The 20103-nt window shown below is 41.8% G+C and overlaps 1 protein-coding gene across 2 annotated transcripts in view; it reads left to right on the top strand.

Annotated features, from left to right (window-relative positions):
* RORA (RAR related orphan receptor A) overlaps positions 1-20103 on the top strand; it is a 739946-nt gene that overhangs the window by 531069 nt on the left and 188774 nt on the right. The window lies entirely within an intron of this gene.

The following is a 20103-nucleotide window of genomic DNA, read 5'->3' as shown; positions in this document are numbered from 1 at the left end:
TTTTTCTAGATGTCCTACAGTGAATATATGGTACTTTCAGTATTTAAATGATGATGTATCCTTCTTAAGAAAGATATTGGAGTGCTTTCACAGTGCCATATCAACTAGAGGCAGGCATGGGAGTGGTTGGTCCAGTGATTTATTCTATCATTGACATTACTTAGAATTGTCAGCACAGGGCAATTAATAATCAAAAGCAGGCCAGCTTTTCGTGGGGCTTTTTTATTGTTTTTAGGTCATTGCCTGCACACTCCCACAGCATTCCCCATTCTTGAAACTTGACTACAGCTTCTGACGCTCCTGGAAAGAAGGAGGAACAGACAACATTTCAGCTGAAGCATGGAGTATATAAAAATCACTTGAAACTGATACTTGATACAATTTCTGCAATAAAATACAGAATCACTTCATGACTACAGACACTGAAGCATTTTTTCCAGCTTACCCACGTGATCCTGCTTTAAGTGTAGCATGGCATCATTTTCACTTTGTAGGCGTTTATTTTACACACATGTGTGGGATACCCACAGGAGCCTTGTTTCTCATTATTATATAGGAACTTCACAAGCGAGAGTGCTGTTGGCTGACTGAGAGGTATGACTCTGTGTTTCTCTCCCGGAGGAGCCGAGAATGAGATACCATATAATATGAATGGAGATTCCCTTAGGCGCCCTATAAATTTATTATAAAGCACTGGATTTTGAAATAACAAAAATAACATGTGAAATTTGAGGAAAGTATAAAAATTAGAAATTTATGTCTCTTCAGGGTCACCCCAGACCACAGATTCTACTGAGTAACTGGCCTGATTTTGTGATCACAAGACCAGGCCTTATTTTACACAGAGCAGACAGAATTACTGCAACGTGTGAGTGGCTCTGAAGTTTCTCCAGTGTTTGGGAAGAGAAAGTAGACTTGAAGGAAATAGCAAATGTAGATGACTCTACAGGTTAAAGCAAAAAGAATAGATGGTTTGATGAGGTTTGATTCACGTTTAACGTCCACTTTGTAAAGGATCCTTCAAAAGGTTGTCTTTAGGGTTTTGGCTGTACTTGGAAGATGGGGGAAGGGAAGCTTCAGTTGAGCAGCAGTGTGGAAGACAAAGCACCTAACCTAGGCTTGTGGCTTTTGGAAAAAACAATATGTTGGGGTACACGTAGCTCTTTACTCTAGATGTTTATTCCAGTGGGCTTGGCATTTGGTGATCTTTTAAGGAAGTCATAAGCAGAGGTAACACTTATAATGTGAAATTACTCGAAATTCTGTAAACAGCAATCCATAGCAATTGACGTTGCTTTTAGTTCATGAGAGCTTAAAAATCTCTCCCCCTGTTTATTGTGGCAGCCAGTCAAGAATGAGAGCGGAGCATAAACCTCGTTCAGAAATCAGACCCGCATTTTTGCTCCCCTTACAAATCCTTTAGAATCCCAGGAAACAGTTGCCCTCTTTCCGTTGCCCACTCTAAATGCAGGTGATATTTACCTATTATATCAGTTTAATGAGCAGGCCATCTAACACTCATTAAGTTGATTTGAAAAATGATCAGAAGAATCAGGACTGGGTCCTCCGAGAATATAAATGCCTCTAAGGCTACATCCATTTTAGGAAATCCAGGTCTTTTACCTTTGCTCTGGCTTCACCTCAGCATTTTCTTCTACAGCAGAAATAATGCATTTAGTCATTTCGAACACTGGCTTAATGCATTAATAATTGCGGGTGCTTTTCCTAAAATTTTGGCTCCGCAAGTGTTACACGGTGAGTGGGTCAAAGGCAGCAAGCAAGGGTCACGTAGAGCGAGTATTCTATGAAGCCAGGATACACTGCAGTGTAAGCAGAAGCACCCAGCCTAATTTAAACAGATGAGGAAGATGAGCCATGTATACTGCCAAAGGCGGATGTGGTGATGGTGTGATGTGGTGGTGTGGTGGGCTGGGAGAATAGGTGGGGAGAGTGGAAAAGCATTAAAATGATAGGAAATCGGACTAAATGCTGGCCTTCTCTTCCCTCGCTTCTGGAATTAGGGAGTTGTTATATAATCCAAGCCAGCAGCTAGAGGGGATTTGGCTAATAGTTAACTTAATTTTTCTGGAATGCCTTTTTTTTTTTTGTAAATCAGCCTAAGTGGAAAGAAAGTGGAACTCTCATCAATGAATCAAATGGCAGGAGGGGCCAGCTGGAAGGACCAATTCCCCCCGGATCCCATACATATGACTTGGCTCCATGGCTGTACTTGGAGTGCAGGTTAAATAAATTGTTCCCATTAGCGAGCTGATAGGACAGCTCCTTTAGATGAAGGAGACTCCGAATTCTGAATGTCACCGCCAGGAAAAGAAAGTGCTCATAGAAAAGTTGACGGTGCCACTTGTGGCAGGATTTTACTGTCATTGTGAAAACTATATAAAATGATGACTTACAGTAAAGCTGAGAATTTCAGCATAATATGTAATAATAATAAGACTTCTGTCAGCTTACAAGTGATGGAGGAGTTCTCTGCATCCTGGTGGTTTATCTGTGGCTTGGTGGTCACGGGAGCAGTACTTTGTGTCAGACTTGTCGGCTGAGGCTGATTCGTTCTGCGACTGATGCTCCTGAGTCCGGTTCGCTCTGATGAGTCACTTTTGCCTTCATTTGCTGGAACTGAAATCCTAAAAGTCGACTTGCTTCCTCCGTGTACTTTCTCGAGCCGTATTTAAAGCACCCTCCAGTAAGCCACAGGAAGTATGGCTGTGGGGGCGGTGGGACTGAGGGGAGTGCAGGGCGGGGATCATGAAGAATGAGAATGTAGAGCTGGCTGGGAACTGCCTGGTGTCTGAGATCGAACCCGTCTGACCTTCACTGGTACGGATATCCCTGTGATGACTCGTTTTCTTTGTTCCATTACCTTGGAAACTGAGGCATGGGTGTCATGTATGTAAATAAAGAGTAACAGGATTCGTTCTCTTCATCATATAGCGGTTGTAAAAATTATTTGGAATATTTAGATCCCGTAACAGGATCTGGTGAAACGCAAGTGAAAAAAAAAAAAATCAAGGTGTTTGTAGGAGGAAAAATGTAAGCAAGAAGAGGTCCCTGTCTGCATACTTGGATGGATATTGGCACCCTCAAAAAAAAAGCAGGGCCCCAAGTCACCAAAGAGAAAAAGAGAACATGCTAAGGGTCAGGCTGAGTTAGTAGAGCCTGCGTTTTCTCAGGGTCCCTAAAATGCCTTTTGCTCCTGGAAGCCTGTGGATATGAAGAGCAGCGTTGGGGCCTCCTCAGGGAGAAGAGATGGCTTCTAGGAACGTGGGTGGGGCTGATGCAACATGGATGGGCAGACTGGAATTTGGGTCACTAGCAGAGGCTTTGGCTGCTCCTGGAATAAGGCCTTTCCTCCTGAGCACCGTGAACACAGGGATCATTACTCTCCTGTCTGCTGCTACATCCCCGTCACCTAACATAATGCCTGACTAACACGGGGCAGGGCACGAACAAACAATTACAAAGTCAGCCAGGGGTAGATGCCAAGCCTGAGATTTCACAGACACATGCATCCCACTTTGCGCTAAAAGATCAAATTGTTCTTACATTGTCCATGAATGAGTCATTCAAATTCCTCATTCAAGCTTCCCTTTGGCCCTGTAGACCTGAATTTAAAGAGATCCTGGGACCAATTCGTGACAGCTCTGAAATGAGAGGTAACTAAAGTGACCTCGCTGCATAGGGGTTGATTTCCCAATTTATAAAGGCCTTGAGAGTGCTATTTTTGCATTATGTGGGGGGAAATGAAGAGAAGGGAACATTGAGCTGGGTGTTGATCCACATGCATTTGGATAGTACAGTATCATAAAGGTCCAGTCTCCCACCTCGGCAGCGAGGAGTGTCCTCAAGGTTTGGCTGAGGCCCCTCCAATCCTGGACATCTCAATTACAAATAGGAGGTGGGTGGAACTGAGGAGCAGTTATGTGCACAACAATATACCATCAAAACTCTCATTCGCCAAATCCGAACTACACAAAATGGGAAGAGACAACCAGGATGTAAAGCTAGGAGCGCCTATTGGTGAAAGGGTTAATGCTGCAAAAGCATGGAGACTGCAGGGAGCGCTTTGAGCCAGAATTCGCATGCTCAACTCCATGCTTTTTGCTGGGTACCTTTGGCTTTTGATGTGGGAAAAGCACTTGAAGGACTCAGTCAATGTCGATGAGGAGTAGGAAATACGTGTAGTGGCCACTGGGAAAAAAAAAAATCCCTCGACTGAGCTCTGGCCCCGCTCTGTCTTACAGGGACCATTTGACCTTAAACATACCCCTCCACCTGTCTGGCCCTCAGTTTCCTCACTGAAAAATGGATCCAGCAGTATCTTCACTACTTACTTCACAGAGGGAGATGAGGAAATCAGAAAGTCGATTGAAAATGTGCTGCCAACACTTTTGATTACTGTAGCGTTGTAGTATAATTCAAAGTCAGTAGTGCAATGCCTCCAGATTTGTTCTTTTTGCTTAGGATTGTCTTGGCTATAGGGGCTCTTTTTTGGTTCCATATGAATTTTAAAGTATTTTTAAATTCTAATTCTGTGAAAAAAACCAATGGTAGTTTAATGGGAATAGCATTGAATCTGTAAATTACTCTGGATAGTATGGCCAGTTGCATGCTATTGATTCTTCCTATCCATTAGGATGGAATGTTTTTCTGTTTGTTTGTGACCTCTCATTTCTCTGAGTAGTGGTTTGTAGTTCTCCTTGAAGAGGTCCTTCATTTCCCTTCTTAGCTGCATTTCTAGGTATTTTATTCTCTCTGTAGAACTTCTGAATGGGAGTTCACTCATGATTTGGCTCTCTGCTTATCTGTTGTTGGTGAACAGGAATGCTTGCAATTTTTGCATCCTGCTTTTGTATCCTGAGACTTTGCTGAGATTGCCTATCAGCTTAAGAAGATTTGGGGCTAAAACAGTGGGGTTTTCTAGATATAGGACCCTGTCTTCTGCAAATAGTTTGGTTTCCTGTCTTCCTATTTGAAAGAATATTTCTTTATCTTGCCTAACTACCCTGGCCAGAACTTAAAATACTATGTTGAGTAAGAGTGGTGAGAGAGGGCATCCTTGTCTTGTGCCAATCTTCAAGGGAAATGCTTCCAGCCTTTGCCCATTCACTGTGATATTGGCTGTGGGTTTGTCATAAATCGCTCTTATTATTTTGAGGTATGTTCCATCAATACCTAGTTTATTGAGAGTTTTTACAGGAAAGGATGTAGACTTTCATTGAAAGCCTTTTCTGCATCTACTGAGATGATCATGTGGTTTTTGTCTTTAGTTCTGTTTATGTGATGAATTACATTTATTGATTTGCATATGTTGAACCAGCCTTGCGTCCCAGGAATGAAGCCAATTTGATCGTGGTGCCTAAGTTTCTTGATGTGCTGCTGGATTCTGTTTGCCAGTATTTTATTGAGGTTTTTTTGCATCAATGTTCATCAGGGATATTGATCTGAAGTTTTCTTTTTTTTTTTTTTTTTTGTATCTTTGCCAGGTTTTGCTGACAGAATGATGCTGGCCTCATAGAATCAGTTAGGGAGGAGTCCCTCTTTTTCAGTTGTTTAGAATAGTTTCAGAAGAAATAGTACTAGCTCCTCTTCGTAGCTCTGGTAGAATTCAGCTATAAATCCATCCGGTCCTGGGTTTTTTGTTTTTTTTTTTTTTTTTTTTTTAGTTGGGATCACTCACACAGTTTACGAGTGATTAAACCTCTTTTTAAAGTTTTCCAGCCAGCCCTTACTGGCTTGGATTTTTGGTTATGAAAATTTCAAACATGTTTGCAAAGAGGCGCAGCAGTGGAATGAACTGCCGAATACCCAGCACCCAGATTCCGCCTTACCGACATTTTGTCACACTTGCTCTATCTATCCCTTTTCCCCTTTGCTAAAGCATTTTAAAGTAAATCCCACACATCATATCATTTCATCTCTGCATACTTTAGTATGCATCCTGCTCAAAATTAAGTGCCCAGTACCCTCACATTCTCCCTTGTGTCCTTTTCAAGGCTGCTTAGTACGTTTTGTAATTGTTACTGCGTTCTGTTTTCTGGACCTGCTGTGTAACATGAACTCATTTTTTCTTTCCGTACTACCCCATACACCTACCATGTGGTCCAAAAGCGTATTAATCGAGAAATGATGCTGCATTGTTTTGTTTAGGAAGAATGACCCAAAATTCACATATCAAGTGATAATAGTAATAAACTAAATATTTACAATTGGGATTATGCAAATATAAAACAGTGCTATCTTTAAAAATAAAATAATTTGGCTGGGCACAGTGGCTCCTGCCTGTAATTCCAGCCTTTTGGGAGGCCAAGGCAGGTGGATCACAAAGTCAGGAGTTCAAGACCAGCCTGACCAATATGGTAAAACCCCGCTTCTACTAAAAATACAAAAAAATTAGCTGGGTGTGGTGGCTCGTGCCTGTAGTCCCAGCTATTCGGGAGGCTGAAGCAGGAGAATTGCTTGAACCTGGGAGGCACAAAGGTTTCAGTGAGCCAAGATCACACGGGTGACAGAGCAAGATTCCATCTCAAATAAATAAATAAATAAATAAAATAATTTTTTAAAAAAAATCTGGCAAAGAGAGTTTTGCCAAACTACTATTCCACCTGATCCCAGCTTAGTTCAATGGCAATGGCATGCTGACTTTTATTATAAAATCACTTTGAATAGGAGAGAAATGGTTAAACTCAAGTTAACCTCTAAGCTGTTGTGTCCAAGAACTATGCATATTGAAATCACTGTTTGCAAAATAGCTTTCTGAATCTCAGAAACAGGAGAGTTATCCTGAATTGCCATGTAGGGGAAGCCACAAAAGCCCGGCTTCTTGCTGTATATAGCATGCAGTTAACTGGAAAGTTGTCTGTAGATTCTTTATTATCCCAGAGCCAGGATGAGATTAGTTTTACAAGTTGGGTTATAACCTTTACAGCTTCTGGGTTGGGGATCTGCTGACAAGATCATAAAGATCTTTCTAACAGATGAGGCATGCATGCCCTGTGTTCAGCTCTGGTAATGACCAAATCAATTTTATCACAAGTGTTTAAAAGTGCCGTTTTAACTTTTCTATTGATTGCCTGATCTTGGCTTTGGGTCCTGGGGTTAGCCTGTGTCTCTGCCCTCTCGCTCTTTGTACATAGCCTTCAGTTTCTCTTTGGCCGTGCAAACCTCTCTTTAGATGTCCCCTGACCTTCTCAGTTAGCGCTTGTCTCGTCCTCCATGCTCCTCTTGTCTTCTCTCCATACTTCCAGTTGCTTTGGAGTCAATATCGGTAAACTAGATGTGTGGCTTTGGGGAGTCATCTTCATTCACTTAACGTATTTTTCTGATCGTCATTCAACACGTTTTTTTGTAATTATCCATGTGCCAGGCACCATTCTGGGCATCATAAATACAGTGGTAAACCAAGGATGGGAAGTCCCTGCTTCAAGAGTTGAAATTGTTGGGAAGACATACAGCTGTGTAATAGAATGTCAGGAGGAGGGAAATACCGTGAAGATGCAAAGTAAAGCAAAGTGGGGAATGGGGCAGGGAGAGCGATCGTGGATAAGCTGGCCGGGAAGCATTCCAGCAGGAGATGAGAGGTGAGAGCCAAGCAGAGAGCTGCATGGATGTGAAAGAGAACTGCGGAGAACTGGAGGGAAAGGGAGACAGGCAGAGGGAACTAAAAACAGAAAGGACGTGAATCTGGAGTAAGCTTAGAGCTTTAGAGGAAATTTAAGATGGTTAGTGTGGGCCCAGTGCGGTGGCTCACACCTGTAATCCCAGCACTTTGAGGGGGGCCAAGGCAGGCAGATCACGAGGTCAGGACATCGAGACCATCCTAGCTAACATGGTAAAACCCCATCTCTACTAAAAATACAAAAAATTAGCCGGGCATGGTAGTACATGCCTGTAGTCCCAGCTACTTGGGAGGCTGAGGTAGGAGAATCGCATGAATCCGGGAGGTGGAGGTTGCAGTGAGCCAAGATTGTACCACAGCACTCCAGCCCGGAGGACAGAGCAAGATTCTGTCTCAACAAAAAAAAACAGATGGCTAGTGTGGAGCAGTGAGATGGGTGAGACAGAGAGAGAGGGAGATACTAGGCTAGAGAACCAGGCAGGCTGCATCAATGTATGACCCTCTTAACTGTGGAAGGAGTTTGAGCAGGGGACTGATGTGGTTGGATCTATAGTTCAAAAAGTCACTCTGGCTTACAGGAGCTTCTAAATGAGGCTAGTGAAATTGTTCCTGGGTCCAGTTGATGTGTCCTGTGTGGTAACAGGAAGACTCCAACACATCCAGGCCACAGAGGCCACAGAGCCACCCCTGTGTAGGGTGCCACTTTCTGCTCTGCCCCTAACTGGCTGGTCGACTTGAAACCAGTTGCCAAATCCCCATGAGTCCGTTTCAGTTTTCTGTCCTTTCTCAGGGAGAGGTACAATTTCTTTAGTCTAACATTTGGGGATTTTAATCTGTAAACTAGTTATTTCCTAACCCTGTGTATTTGTTAGGGTAAAGGTTGAAAACTATTGTAGCAAAGAGACTCTAGAACACAGTGGCTTATATGAGGTAGAATTTGGCTTCTCTCTCCTGTAGTATCAGAGTCAGTGGAGGCAGCCGAGAAAAAGCTCTGCTCACAGATTCTGTCTGGGTGCTCTCTCCTGTCTGCAAAGGTGGCCTTGCCCACATGGCTGGAGCTGGGTCATGACTTCATCCAAGTTCCAGCCCGTGGGAAGAGAGAGAAAGGATATCCAGAATGAGCGGCTTCCTTTTAAGTGACATGGAAGTTATACATACCCCTTCTGCTCATATGTCTTGGTAAGAATCTAGTCTTGTGGCCATACCCAGCTGCAAGGGACTCTGGGAATTACAGCCTCTAACTGGATGGCTACGTGTCCATCTAAAACCTGACTGCCCTGGAGGAGTGGGATAATCGATTTGGGGAGGCAACAAGAAAATAGCTGTGCTCTGTTTTTGGAAGATCTCAGAGTATTATTGCCAGACACCTTGTACTCATAACGTTTCCTGGACCTTTGTAGTAATTTCATGGGACTGCGGTTACAAAGTGCCACAACCCGAGTGGTTTAAAACAGCAGAAATATGTTCTCTCACAGTGCTGGATGCTACAAGTCCCCGAATCAAGGCGGCAGCAGAGCCTTGCTTCCTCTGAAGGCTCCAGGGAAGAAGTTCTGGAAGCCTCTCTCCTGGCTTCTGGTAGTTGCTAGAAATCCGTGGCATTGCTGAGCTTACAGCTACATGACTGCAATCCCTCCTCCATCTGCATGTGGCCTTTTTCTCTGGTGTCGTCTGTGTCCCCAAATGCAAATCTCCCTCTCCTGCCTCTTAGAGAAGTAGTTAATAGCCATTAAATTTAGACTAAATCTAAATACCTAGCCTAAGTATTCAGATGACTGCACCCTAGACCAGTATTACTTAGTCTTAATTATGTCTCTAAAGATATGATTTCCAAATAAGGTCACATTCACAGGTGTCAGGAGTTAGGACTTGAATGTGTCTTTTTAGGGGATGCAATTCAACTCATTACAACCTTTTTTAAACTAAAATTTTAAAAAAAGGCTGGGCGCGGTGGCTCAAGTCTGTAATCCCAGCACTTTGGGAGGCCGAGGCGGGTGGATCACGAGGTCGAGAGATCGAGACCAACCTGGTCAATATGGTGAAACCCCGTCTCTACTAAAAATACAAAAAATTAGCTGGGCATGGTGGTGCGTGCCTATAATCCCAGCTACTCAGGAGGCTGAGGCAGGAGAATTGCCTGAACCCAGGAGGCGGAGGTTGCGGTGAGCCGAGATCGCGCCATTGCACTCCCGCCTGGGTAACAAGAGCGAAACTCCGTCTCAAAAAAAAAAAAAAGAAAAGAAAAAGAAAAACGGAAAAAGAATAAGTTAGAAGAGAAGAACTGTGCTAGTTGAAATCAGTCAAAATATGACAGGGTATGTCAATCTCAAAAAGAACCCATAGTGTGTCCTGAAGCTCAAGGCCACCTTAGTGTCACAACCCAAGGACATGTGGGCCTTTCTTCCTTCCCTTCTCTATGGTAAACATTCCAGTGCATTCCTATAAGAGGCATTGCCATCAGATATGTTGCTTAGGTAATAGAATCCGCTGACAGCTGACCACTTTCAGCTTTGCACTGCCTATACCTTTTGATAATCACAGCAGCCTCATGAAAAAGGTATCCTTGCTTCCATCCTACAGAAATTGAAACTGAGGCTCCAGCCTAGTAGCTTGCCTCGAGTGAAATGACTAGTTGGTAGGTGAAGCTGGGCTTGTAGCCTGGGTCTGATTCCAGAGATCCTGGGCACTCAGTTACGTTACAGGGCACTCAGTCCTGAAGATGTATCGGGGGTCCTGATGAAAGGGCTTGCTGCTGCCTTGCGGGATTTGTGATCAGTCTCTGAGGCAGCACCTGCCCTGCAATGGTCTCCACAGGCCTTTGGTTGCTGGTACGTGTTTACACTGTAGTCATATGCCCTATAGTCATTGGTATAAGCAAACACCTGTCTGGTAGCTAAAGGATGGTGGTTTTCCTAGGATCAGCCTTTAGGTCTCTCACTGCATTCTAGAGCACTATGTAAAATGCATGCACTAAGCAAGGCTTGTTTTTCAGAGCTTTATCAGCATATTGGTCATGTCACCATTTTAGCAAGTATTATCAAGTTATCCATCACCACAGGGCCCTCCTGAAAGTAACCAGCTATGCGATCACACTTTCACTTCAGACTTCACATAGGGTTCTCTAGAAAGGATAACACACTCAGTACTTGCCAGAGGAAACTGGGTCTCCTAACAGTCACAGAGAGGTGTTTGCAGTATTAACCAATATTAGGTCAACATTGCCATTCTTTATTTCATTTTATCTTCATAGTCACCTTGTGGAAGAATTATTTTAATATCAACCTTTCTTATTATTCAGATTTTATTTGTACAAGTATATTGCAGAAATTTTAGAAAACATAGACAAAAATCAGTCATAATTACTCCACCCGAAGATAACCACTCTCACTAATTTGGTATATGTATTGTTTGTCTTTTTTTTTTTTTTCCTTTTGTGACAAAATGGTATACTATGCTTTGGGACTTTGCATTTTTTTGTTTCTTATAATGCAGCTGAAACATCTTTGTGATTTATTTTTCATGATTTTAATGATGGTAGACTATCCTGTTAAGTAGACATATCATGCTTTTTTTTTTTTTTTTTTTTTTTTTTTTTGAGACAGAGTCTCACTCTGTTGCCCAGGCTGGAGCACAATGGTGCGATCTTGGCTCACTGCAACCCCTGCCCCCGCAGGTTCAAGTGTTTCTCCTGTGTCAGCCTCCCGAGTAGCTGTGCCACCATACCCAGCTAATTGTTTTGTATTTTTAGTAGAGACAGGATTTCACCATGTTAGCCAGGATGGTCTCGACCTCCTGACCTCATGATCCACCCACCTCGGCCTCCCAAAGTGCTGGAATTACAGGCATGAGCCACTGCGCCCGACCCATATCATGGTTTATTTGTCATCTTCTACTGCTGGAAGGGAATTTGGGTGTTCCCTTGAATATATTGCTGATATAAACAGTGTTATGATAACTCTTGTGTATATTCATGATTGATTCCTAAAACAACATTTCTAGTGATGGAATTTTAAAGTGAAAGAAGAAATCTTTCCCCCCCCCCTTTTAATGATGAGGAAACTGAGGCTCAGAGAGAGAGTATCTTGCCCCAAATTACATAGCTGGTAAGTGGCAGAGCTAGGAATAGAATCCAGATTTCCTGACTCGAAAATCTCATATGAGAACATAGCTTATATCTCTAAATCTAACAATACCAAATTTTTCTTCATAAAATGTGTGAACGCAAGATCAGTATTTTGTTGTTTGCTGTTTTGGAGACGGAGTCTCACTGCAACCTCTACTTCCCAGGTTCAAGTGATTCTTGTGCCTCAGCCTCCTGAGCAGCTGGGACTACAGGTGTGCGCCACTATGTCTGGCTAATTTTGGGGGTATTTTTTGGTGGAGATGGGTTTTCACCATGTTGGCCAGTCTAGTCTCAAACTCCTGACCTCAAGTGATCTGCCGGCCTCGATCTCTCAAAAGAAGTATCTTGATGGCTGCTTTCTTTCCTTGAGTTTTTATCCAGCAATCACCAATCCAGACAAACTGCGTAAAATTCTGTAATCAGAGGGGAGTAGAGAGGCTACAAATGGTAATGATCTATGATTTCATATTTTATAATTTAATCAGCTTTTCATGTCTTGTTCAAAGTATTAATAACATTGGCACTCTTAAACATTCTTTGTGTAGCCATAGTATTCTATATATTAGGGAATAACTGGTCACCACCTCTCTAGTTTTAAATATTTGTTTAATACCCCATTGGGTCCTAGGACTTTTACTTTTCATCTGATCTGAGAGTGGATCTCATTTCCTCTAAATTTAGAACCAAATTTCCATTGTCTCCACTTCGGCAGATTCCCTCTCTTCTCTAGGTGATTCAAGATATGAATGAATGCATGGGACTGTTCCCTCCTTCGTTATCACATAGTCATACCCTTGGTCTCTCTAGGCTTCTGCCATCAGTGGCAGACTTTGATCTGGGGGCAGCTGCAGACCAGGTGATATTTCTTCCGTCTTTACTTGCCTTGACTTGGTATGCTAACCAGGATCCATGCTCCATGAGGTATGATTTAGGTTGTCTATCCAAGGGCATGATACATGCAAGCTGCCCACAGTGTCGGACTTGCTTTAGGGCCAGCGGCTTCATCATCTTTGGGTCATCCCTATCCGATCAGTTCTGGTAGCTTCGACTTTGGGGGCTGTAGCTATAGCCACGTGTTTGACTGTCACCAACAGACCGTTCACGTCTACACCTGCCCATATGAGTGGCGAAGATAAACAGATTTAACAGATTGCAGAGGCACATAAAGCATTTCCTGGAAAAGCATATTGAAAGTCGCTGATGTTTACCTGAGCTGAATTATTCACTTATAAGATAAAACTTTTCAATTCTAGAAGGCTAAGCTGAAAGTGTTGATGATATCAGTTCACACCTCTGCCCTCAGAGCTCCAAGATCACATTTAAATCAACCAGGTAATATCTAATGGATAGCATTGTTTTCCATACAGACACTCAGTAAAAGGAAATCAATTTGGAAAAATAAGGCTTCTTAGGATTCTTACTTTTCATGAGTACTAATCATACATTGGGACCAATAAATAACAAGAGAATTTACCCTCCTTGCGTATGCATTGAATAGTAATCTCTGAGAAGAGGAATGTTTCCCAAATAAGTTTTGTCTGAAGATTTCTTTCTCAGATAGACTGATGTTCTCTTTATGTTGCCTTTGCTGGGGAACCCGGAATGAGGTTTTGTCCTTGGAACTGTTTTGTTAAAGATAAAGGCAGGACTTGAAAGAGGGCATACTTCTGGTCTGCCTCTCCAAAATTAAAAGATATTTCTGGGCACTAATGTCAGGAAATATGACCTAGAGATGGAGAGCAATCGCAGACTTTTTTTTTTTTTTTTCGAATTCAAAAAACAGGAAAAATTCCTCTTATCCATTCCCATAACCATTTTTCAAACAAAAATGGAATTTTTTTCATGGCGTCAAAAGCACTCTGGTTGGTAAAAGAGCTGAAATATTATTGCCGAAACAGCTCTACCTAGGCTCAAATCGAATATAAAAGAAACCTCCCATTACAGTATTATTAATGTTCATAATTAGTATATCTAAATGATTTTTAAAGGCTTTTTAGGCAATTACAAAATGTTTGATTGTCGTAACACCGCGAGTGCTTTGATGCCTTCCACATGTTGTCCTTGGTCCCTGCAACCCTGGCACGTAATTTATTTCTCTTTTGAGTGAACTCTAAGCATTAGTGTCCATTAAGAATTTTTGAAACAAAGTCCAAAGATTACTTGGAGCACTTTGAGTAATATGTACTGATTATCATTAATAGTTCTTTTGTCCTAGACAAGGACATTGTTTTGTAACATCATTTTTTTTGGCAAGGCCCTATGTGGGCTGTGCTCTGGATCCGCCTCGTGCACAGATTTTCTGATTTTCTTTCTATGTGTAGAACAGAGCAGTCTCCCCGGACAACTCAGGATGGAGGAGCAGGGGGACACAGGGCCAGCACAAAGCTTTTTTTTTTTTTTTTTTTTTCTTTAGAAAACAATTATTAGCCATTCAAAAGAAGAAGCCTAAATTCTAGGCCTCGTTTCTTAGCTAGTGTTCATGTATGCATGTAAAGTCACCGTTTTAACTGCTGGCTCCTTACCATGAGGAAGTCAAGAGGAAGTCAGGAGACCACAGCCTCTGCAGTGTGCTTGCTAAGAACGTGGCAGCGAGTGGGTTATTTGGGTTTTATTTGGAAAATCCTTTCCTGGGCTCTCAAACACTAACTTCCCGGATTACTCCCCTGTTTAATGGTAGTGCCTTAATGAGTATTGCCTGTGTCCATTCAAGGGCTGTCTCTCTGTTTAATGCACAGTGCATTCACCAGGTGCATGCAATTAGAAACATAGTTTAGTAGGAAAGAGGTACTATGTCCTGTGCCCCATGTGAATGATCTTAAATTTTACCATAAACTTAGCCCCCAGAATCTTATTCTCATTTTACCGGATAGGAAAAGAAAGGCTCAGAGAAGTTAAGCCATTTGCCTGAGAGCTCATGGCTTCAATAATAGGTGTCTTCTTTAACTCAGACATCTTGCAGGGAGGGGGAATAAATCTTGTTAAAGGCCTCAGATTTGGAGCCCTCCCTTTCTAGGAAATGAAGGAAGAGTCAATGTGCAAGGCTGGTGTAAAGACATGAGTTGGGCCAATGAAAGACTGTTTATCACTCAACACATCCCTTCCTCCCAGCCACACTCACTTGCAATGTAAAAATACTGACATATTTTTCAAATAAAAGAAAAACTACACAGCATGGGTTTGAGTGTTTTGTTTGATTTTTAATATTAACACAGAATTTGTTCATGTTTATAATACCTCTTTGTCAGCTGTCGTTATCTCATTGCAAAAGAGGACAAAATAAGGAGGCACACAGGCTGAACAGTGGCCGAGTGGCAGAGGGGCATCTTTGTCGAGCCTGCAGCCTTATCCAGAATGCAAGGCCTCTGGAAATGCTAGTTTGGTACTTGCTACATTTGGGAAGAGGAAAAATGCCACCTTGTCCTGGAAAAAAAAAAAAAAAGAAAGAAAAGAAAGAAAAGAAAAAAAGTAAAATTAACTAGATACGCAGACAATTGCTTACAAACCAAAAGACAATTAGAAGTCCATCAAGGAAGTTAATTGGTCCAAGATATGGCACTGATGGGATTAAATCGCAGCTTATGTTCCTGAAGTGCTCTGTTCTGTGATAACTATGATGAAACTTCCCTGCTGATAACCACGGTAGTGCTGAATCTGTGATATTTTCATGACATTTCCTTTGCTTTACTTTGAGGCATGGTCAGTTAAAGAGAGTCAAGTCCTATTTTGCTTTGGACAAAATATTTATGGGGTTTTAACCCTCTTAATCACTTAGGGGTTTAATTGGCAATTTAAAACTTCTGTCATATTGTTGTTAGAAATTATGCTCAAGCATTACCTGGAAATACACCCGCTGTGTGTGTGTGTCTGTCTGTATGTGTGTGTGCACGCACGCGCGTGTGTGTGTATCTGGGTAAAATTGAAGGAGGCTTACAACTTTATCAAAAGGTGCCGTTTTTCTCTAGCCCAGATAATTTTTAAAGATCGCCCAAGAAAAGTGTGTCTTTTACTTACATAACCTTTTGTGGGTACTGCCTTTCTTCTTCTTTGGTTGTTAAAGGGAAGAAGAAAAAAGTTTCAGGGGGTTACCTTTGATTATGAGCTACACTGGATTTTTTACAGTGAGAAATAGCTCTGACAGCCTGTTGCTTGCAAAGACGTGGTCTGGTTTGATAGCTTCGAAGCAGGGCAAGGAGCCATTGGTTGATGAACTGGAAGAGAAATTAAGAAATCATGTTGGCTGGGCACAGTGGCGTATGCCTTTAATCCAGCACTTTGATAGGCTGATGCGGGAGGATTGCTTGAAGCCAGGAATTCAAGATCAGCCTAGCAAGGCCCCCATCTGGACAAAAAAAAAGTAAAAATTATCTGGGGATGGCGCCACATGCCTGTAGTTCCAGCTACTAGGGAGGCTGAGGTGTGAGGATGGCATGAGCCTGGGAGGCCAGGGCTGCAATGAGCTATGATGGTACCACTGCACTCCAGTTTGGACAACAGACTGCATATGAGACGTCTAAGACCCAGAGAAGTTAAATGATTTGCCCAGGTCATCCACTGTGTTCACTTTGGGCTCAAGTGTATGTGTATTTTAGGTTTAGAAACTTGGTTTCACCCCATCGTTCACCACAACTCTATCAAGTCCCTATCTCTGTAGAGAGCATTACCCTGCTCTGTGATCTGTTTGTGAATCTCCGGGGAAGGATCTTGGTGTTCTTCCCAGGCATTTGGAAGTGAATCAAAACCTGTACAACAGCTGGACTTTGTTCGACGCCCTTTGGTGGTAGGGACCAGGGTCCTTGGCTGTGTTGATCAGCAGCCCACTTGGACAATGCAGCCGCTGGCTAGTGAGTACGTAGTTTCCTTTTGTTTATTTATTTATTTTTTTTACATTTAAGACTGGGTGTCACTGTGTCGCCCAGACTGGACTTGAACTCCTGGGCTCAAGCTATCCTCCTGCCTCAGTCACCAGAGTAGCTGGGATTCCAGGTACCCACCACCACACCAGGCTCCTTTCCTTTGACTTTAGAGAGTAAAGGAGATGGACCGTGGCGTCTAGAATAGAGTATACTGACTCTAAGGAACTTGATTCTCTGATTCTCTGTCTCAGGCTCTCTTCCATCAAATATGAGGATATTTTCTAGTCAGAGTACTTGATCTGAAAACCAGAGTCCTAGGTCATGAGTCAGTACGAAACTGAGGGACATCGTGAGTAGAAGTGGCATAGCTTTCAGTAGCACATTGCAATTCAGTTTGGTTAATCTAATGCTATGTGAGTTGCTCACCCCTTAGCAAAGTCATTTATGTCACACTTCCCAGTGTGTAAAGCTCTTCATACAGCCTTATTTCCTTTCATTTTCACAACAGTTTTTAAGTGTCATCATGATTATACGCAATTTTAAAAACCAAGAAATTCGAGACTAGAAAAGTTAAGTAACTTACTCAAGGTCTGTCAGCCCAGAAGCAGGAAAGTGGGCTGTAAATGCAAGCTCAGGTCAGCTTGACTCTAGATCAAGTTAATGTAGAGCTGCCTTTATTCTTCTCTATTCCTCAGTAGAATTAGAATTGTTTGCCTCCTTAAGACCTGCTGTGGTTTGCCTTTAGTTAGCCTAATTCTCCCAAAAATCTTGATTCAGAGGTACTGCTGGTAGTAGCATTAGGTTTGGATGCAATTTTCTTTTTTCTGAAGGCATTTCTCCTTCCACTTGAGAAAAAACATTGGCAGTGTGTGACTGCTGTGAGCTCACTGAGTATGAACTCTCTTCCTGGTGACAAAAACAGGAATCTCGTAACCTCTAGGAAAATGAGAATAAGAAAAGGGGAGACCCATCCCTCATTTAAGGGTGGGAAAATGGTTGCTGGTAGCAAACCCAGGCACACATGCCAACTGTGAATGAAGGCCTAAAGCAGGAAAGTGTGCATAATTCAGACAGCTGGATTCCTGGCAGAATATTCTCTCTTAGAATATTCCAGAACATTCTAGATTCAATTCAGTATGCTCTTCTAGTAGTAGGGACTGTGGTTTCTATGTGTTTACATCAGCATCCGAGTACATCTTTCTCCCAAACTCAGGATGAGTCTTCCTGGTTTAAATACAGCTGAGGGCACTCCCACAGGTTTAAATGATTCCCAGAGCTGACTGCTGAGTGGTATGCTCCATGGAGTAAAACGTTTTTGCATATCTGCTCTTTAGAGGGTACATCTACACCAGAGTATTTAAAGATTTGCCATAAGTGTACTTCCAGTTTAATATAACTTTCCACAGATGTTTTATTATGCTAATGAAGCTTTCCTGAGCTTCAGTTTCCTCATCTGTAAAATGAAAAAGATGTTTTCTGCTTTTTCTGGTACTTCTATGGAATCATTTACTATGAAGTACTAGTGCTTCTATGGAGAAGTTATATTTCAGAGGAACAAAGAACATTCCAGTACATTTCCTGATTTGTTTAATTAAAATTGCCTTTTGTGTGTTTGTATGGTTTTTTGTTTGTTCACTTTCTCTAGGGAAATAGACTTCTGTCTTCAGAATGGCTAAGTTAAAAAAATTAAATATCATGCAGTCATATCTCCATGCTTAAGGAGTTGTAATGCAATTTAAAAATATATTGCTCTTGTACCAGGAGTATGTCTTCTAAGCCTTTCTCCATAAAAATATGTGTATTAGGCCGGGCGCAGTGGCTCAAGCCTGTAATCCCAGCACTTTGGGAGGCCGAGGTGGGTGGATCACGAGGTCAAGAGATCGAGACCATCCTGGTCAACATGGTGAAACCCCGTCTCTACTAAAAATACAAAAAATTAGCTGGGCATGGTGGTGTGTGCCTGTAATCCCAGCTCCTCAGGAGGCTGAGGCAGGAGAATTGCCTGAACCCAGGAGGCGGAGGTTGCGGTGAGCCGAGATCGCGCCATTGCACTCCAGCCTGGGTAACAAGAGCGAAACTCCGTCTCAAAAAAAAAAAAAAAAAAAAAATGTGTATTAATTGATTGGTACATCTTCATTGGGTATAATAAATATAATTTACATTATTCCTGTATAAGTTAATGCTGCCAGATAAAATACAGAATGTGCAGTTAAATTTGAACGTAAGATAAACAACAAATTCAAATTTTACCAGGTAGCCTGTATTTTACCTGCTAAATCTGACAACTCCAATATAAGTGTAGCTCCCAGTTATTTATTAATTATTAATTAACAGTTAAACAAAACTGAGGGACTGAGAGATTGTGTTATTGCCAGAGTCCTGCTTCCTCCTGGAGACAGATAATGAGAAGTTTTAGCTCCATGCCAGCTACTGTGACCTCCAAGATCAAGCAGCCTTCTTGGGAAGATTTTCAAAATCTATTATCAATGTAATCGTCATGAAAATATTTGATGAGAACACTGCATCACGCTGTATAATAAATTTAAGTAGAAAAGTCAAAGCAGTGGTATTTTCATCAGGTCTTTGGATGTCAAGAGAAAATAGTTCCATACTCAGCGAATATAGATAGGCCTGTTTTGGGCTGTGTTAAATCCAATTGTGTGGAGGTTTTGAATAATCAGGAGAGACAGCCTAAGCACTTTCTCTTCAAAGTGATTTTACAGAAAGCACTATTTCCGAAGGAAAATACACATAGAGCTCTCATAATGCTGAAAGTGCACTAATGTGTCAGTTTACTGGTGCTGGTGTCATGAGCTAGAGCTGCAAATTGTATTCACATTTTAAACTACTCCCTGCTGCCATTGGGAGAAGTTCCCTTCCCATGATAAAGGTTATTTCCAAAAGTTCTAGAACACTTTTGTAGTTTTCATGTGAGACAGTCTTCAAGGATTTTCGCAGAAGGTTCTAACTTCACTTTGTGAAGCCAACTCAAACATGATTTTAAAAAAACAGCAACAATAGTTTTTCTCAATAAAAGTTCTTAACTTGGAGAAGAATCTGAGTTGGGCTATGTAATTTCTGCTTCCCTAAGTACATCATTTGGAAAGTGTTTTGGGGAGCAAGTGTGTGATTTTGGTCTTGGCTCACAACTTTGGAACTAGCTTTTTAAAAAAAAATGTCTGCCGTGGATTTTCATAACAGATCTCTTCCCTGTACGATATGTTCCCTAGCTAAGTAATAGTTTTGCCAAATTTTTCAAATTTTTCAACAACCTTTAAGGAGGGGTTAAATATCCCCGTTAATAACTTGAAAGAAAAAAAAAATTCAAGGTTTACCACAGTTCTTAGTCACAGGCTAAATGTTTTCAACAGTTTTATTACTCTGAGCCTACTTACGTCTCGAGAATGTCTCCCAAAAAGAATGAAACATAAAGGGTTCAAAAATGTAGTAATTCTGAAATGGAGATAGTGTTGTTTACATCAAAGCATACATTC

Source organism: Saimiri boliviensis, chromosome 2 (assembly GCF_048565385.1).
Source record: "Saimiri boliviensis isolate mSaiBol1 chromosome 2, mSaiBol1.pri, whole genome shotgun sequence".
NCBI classification, from domain to species: Eukaryota; Metazoa; Chordata; class Mammalia; order Primates; family Cebidae; genus Saimiri; species Saimiri boliviensis.
The sequence above is the reverse complement of the archived record's forward strand: the minus strand, read 5'-3'. Positions and strand labels throughout refer to the sequence as shown.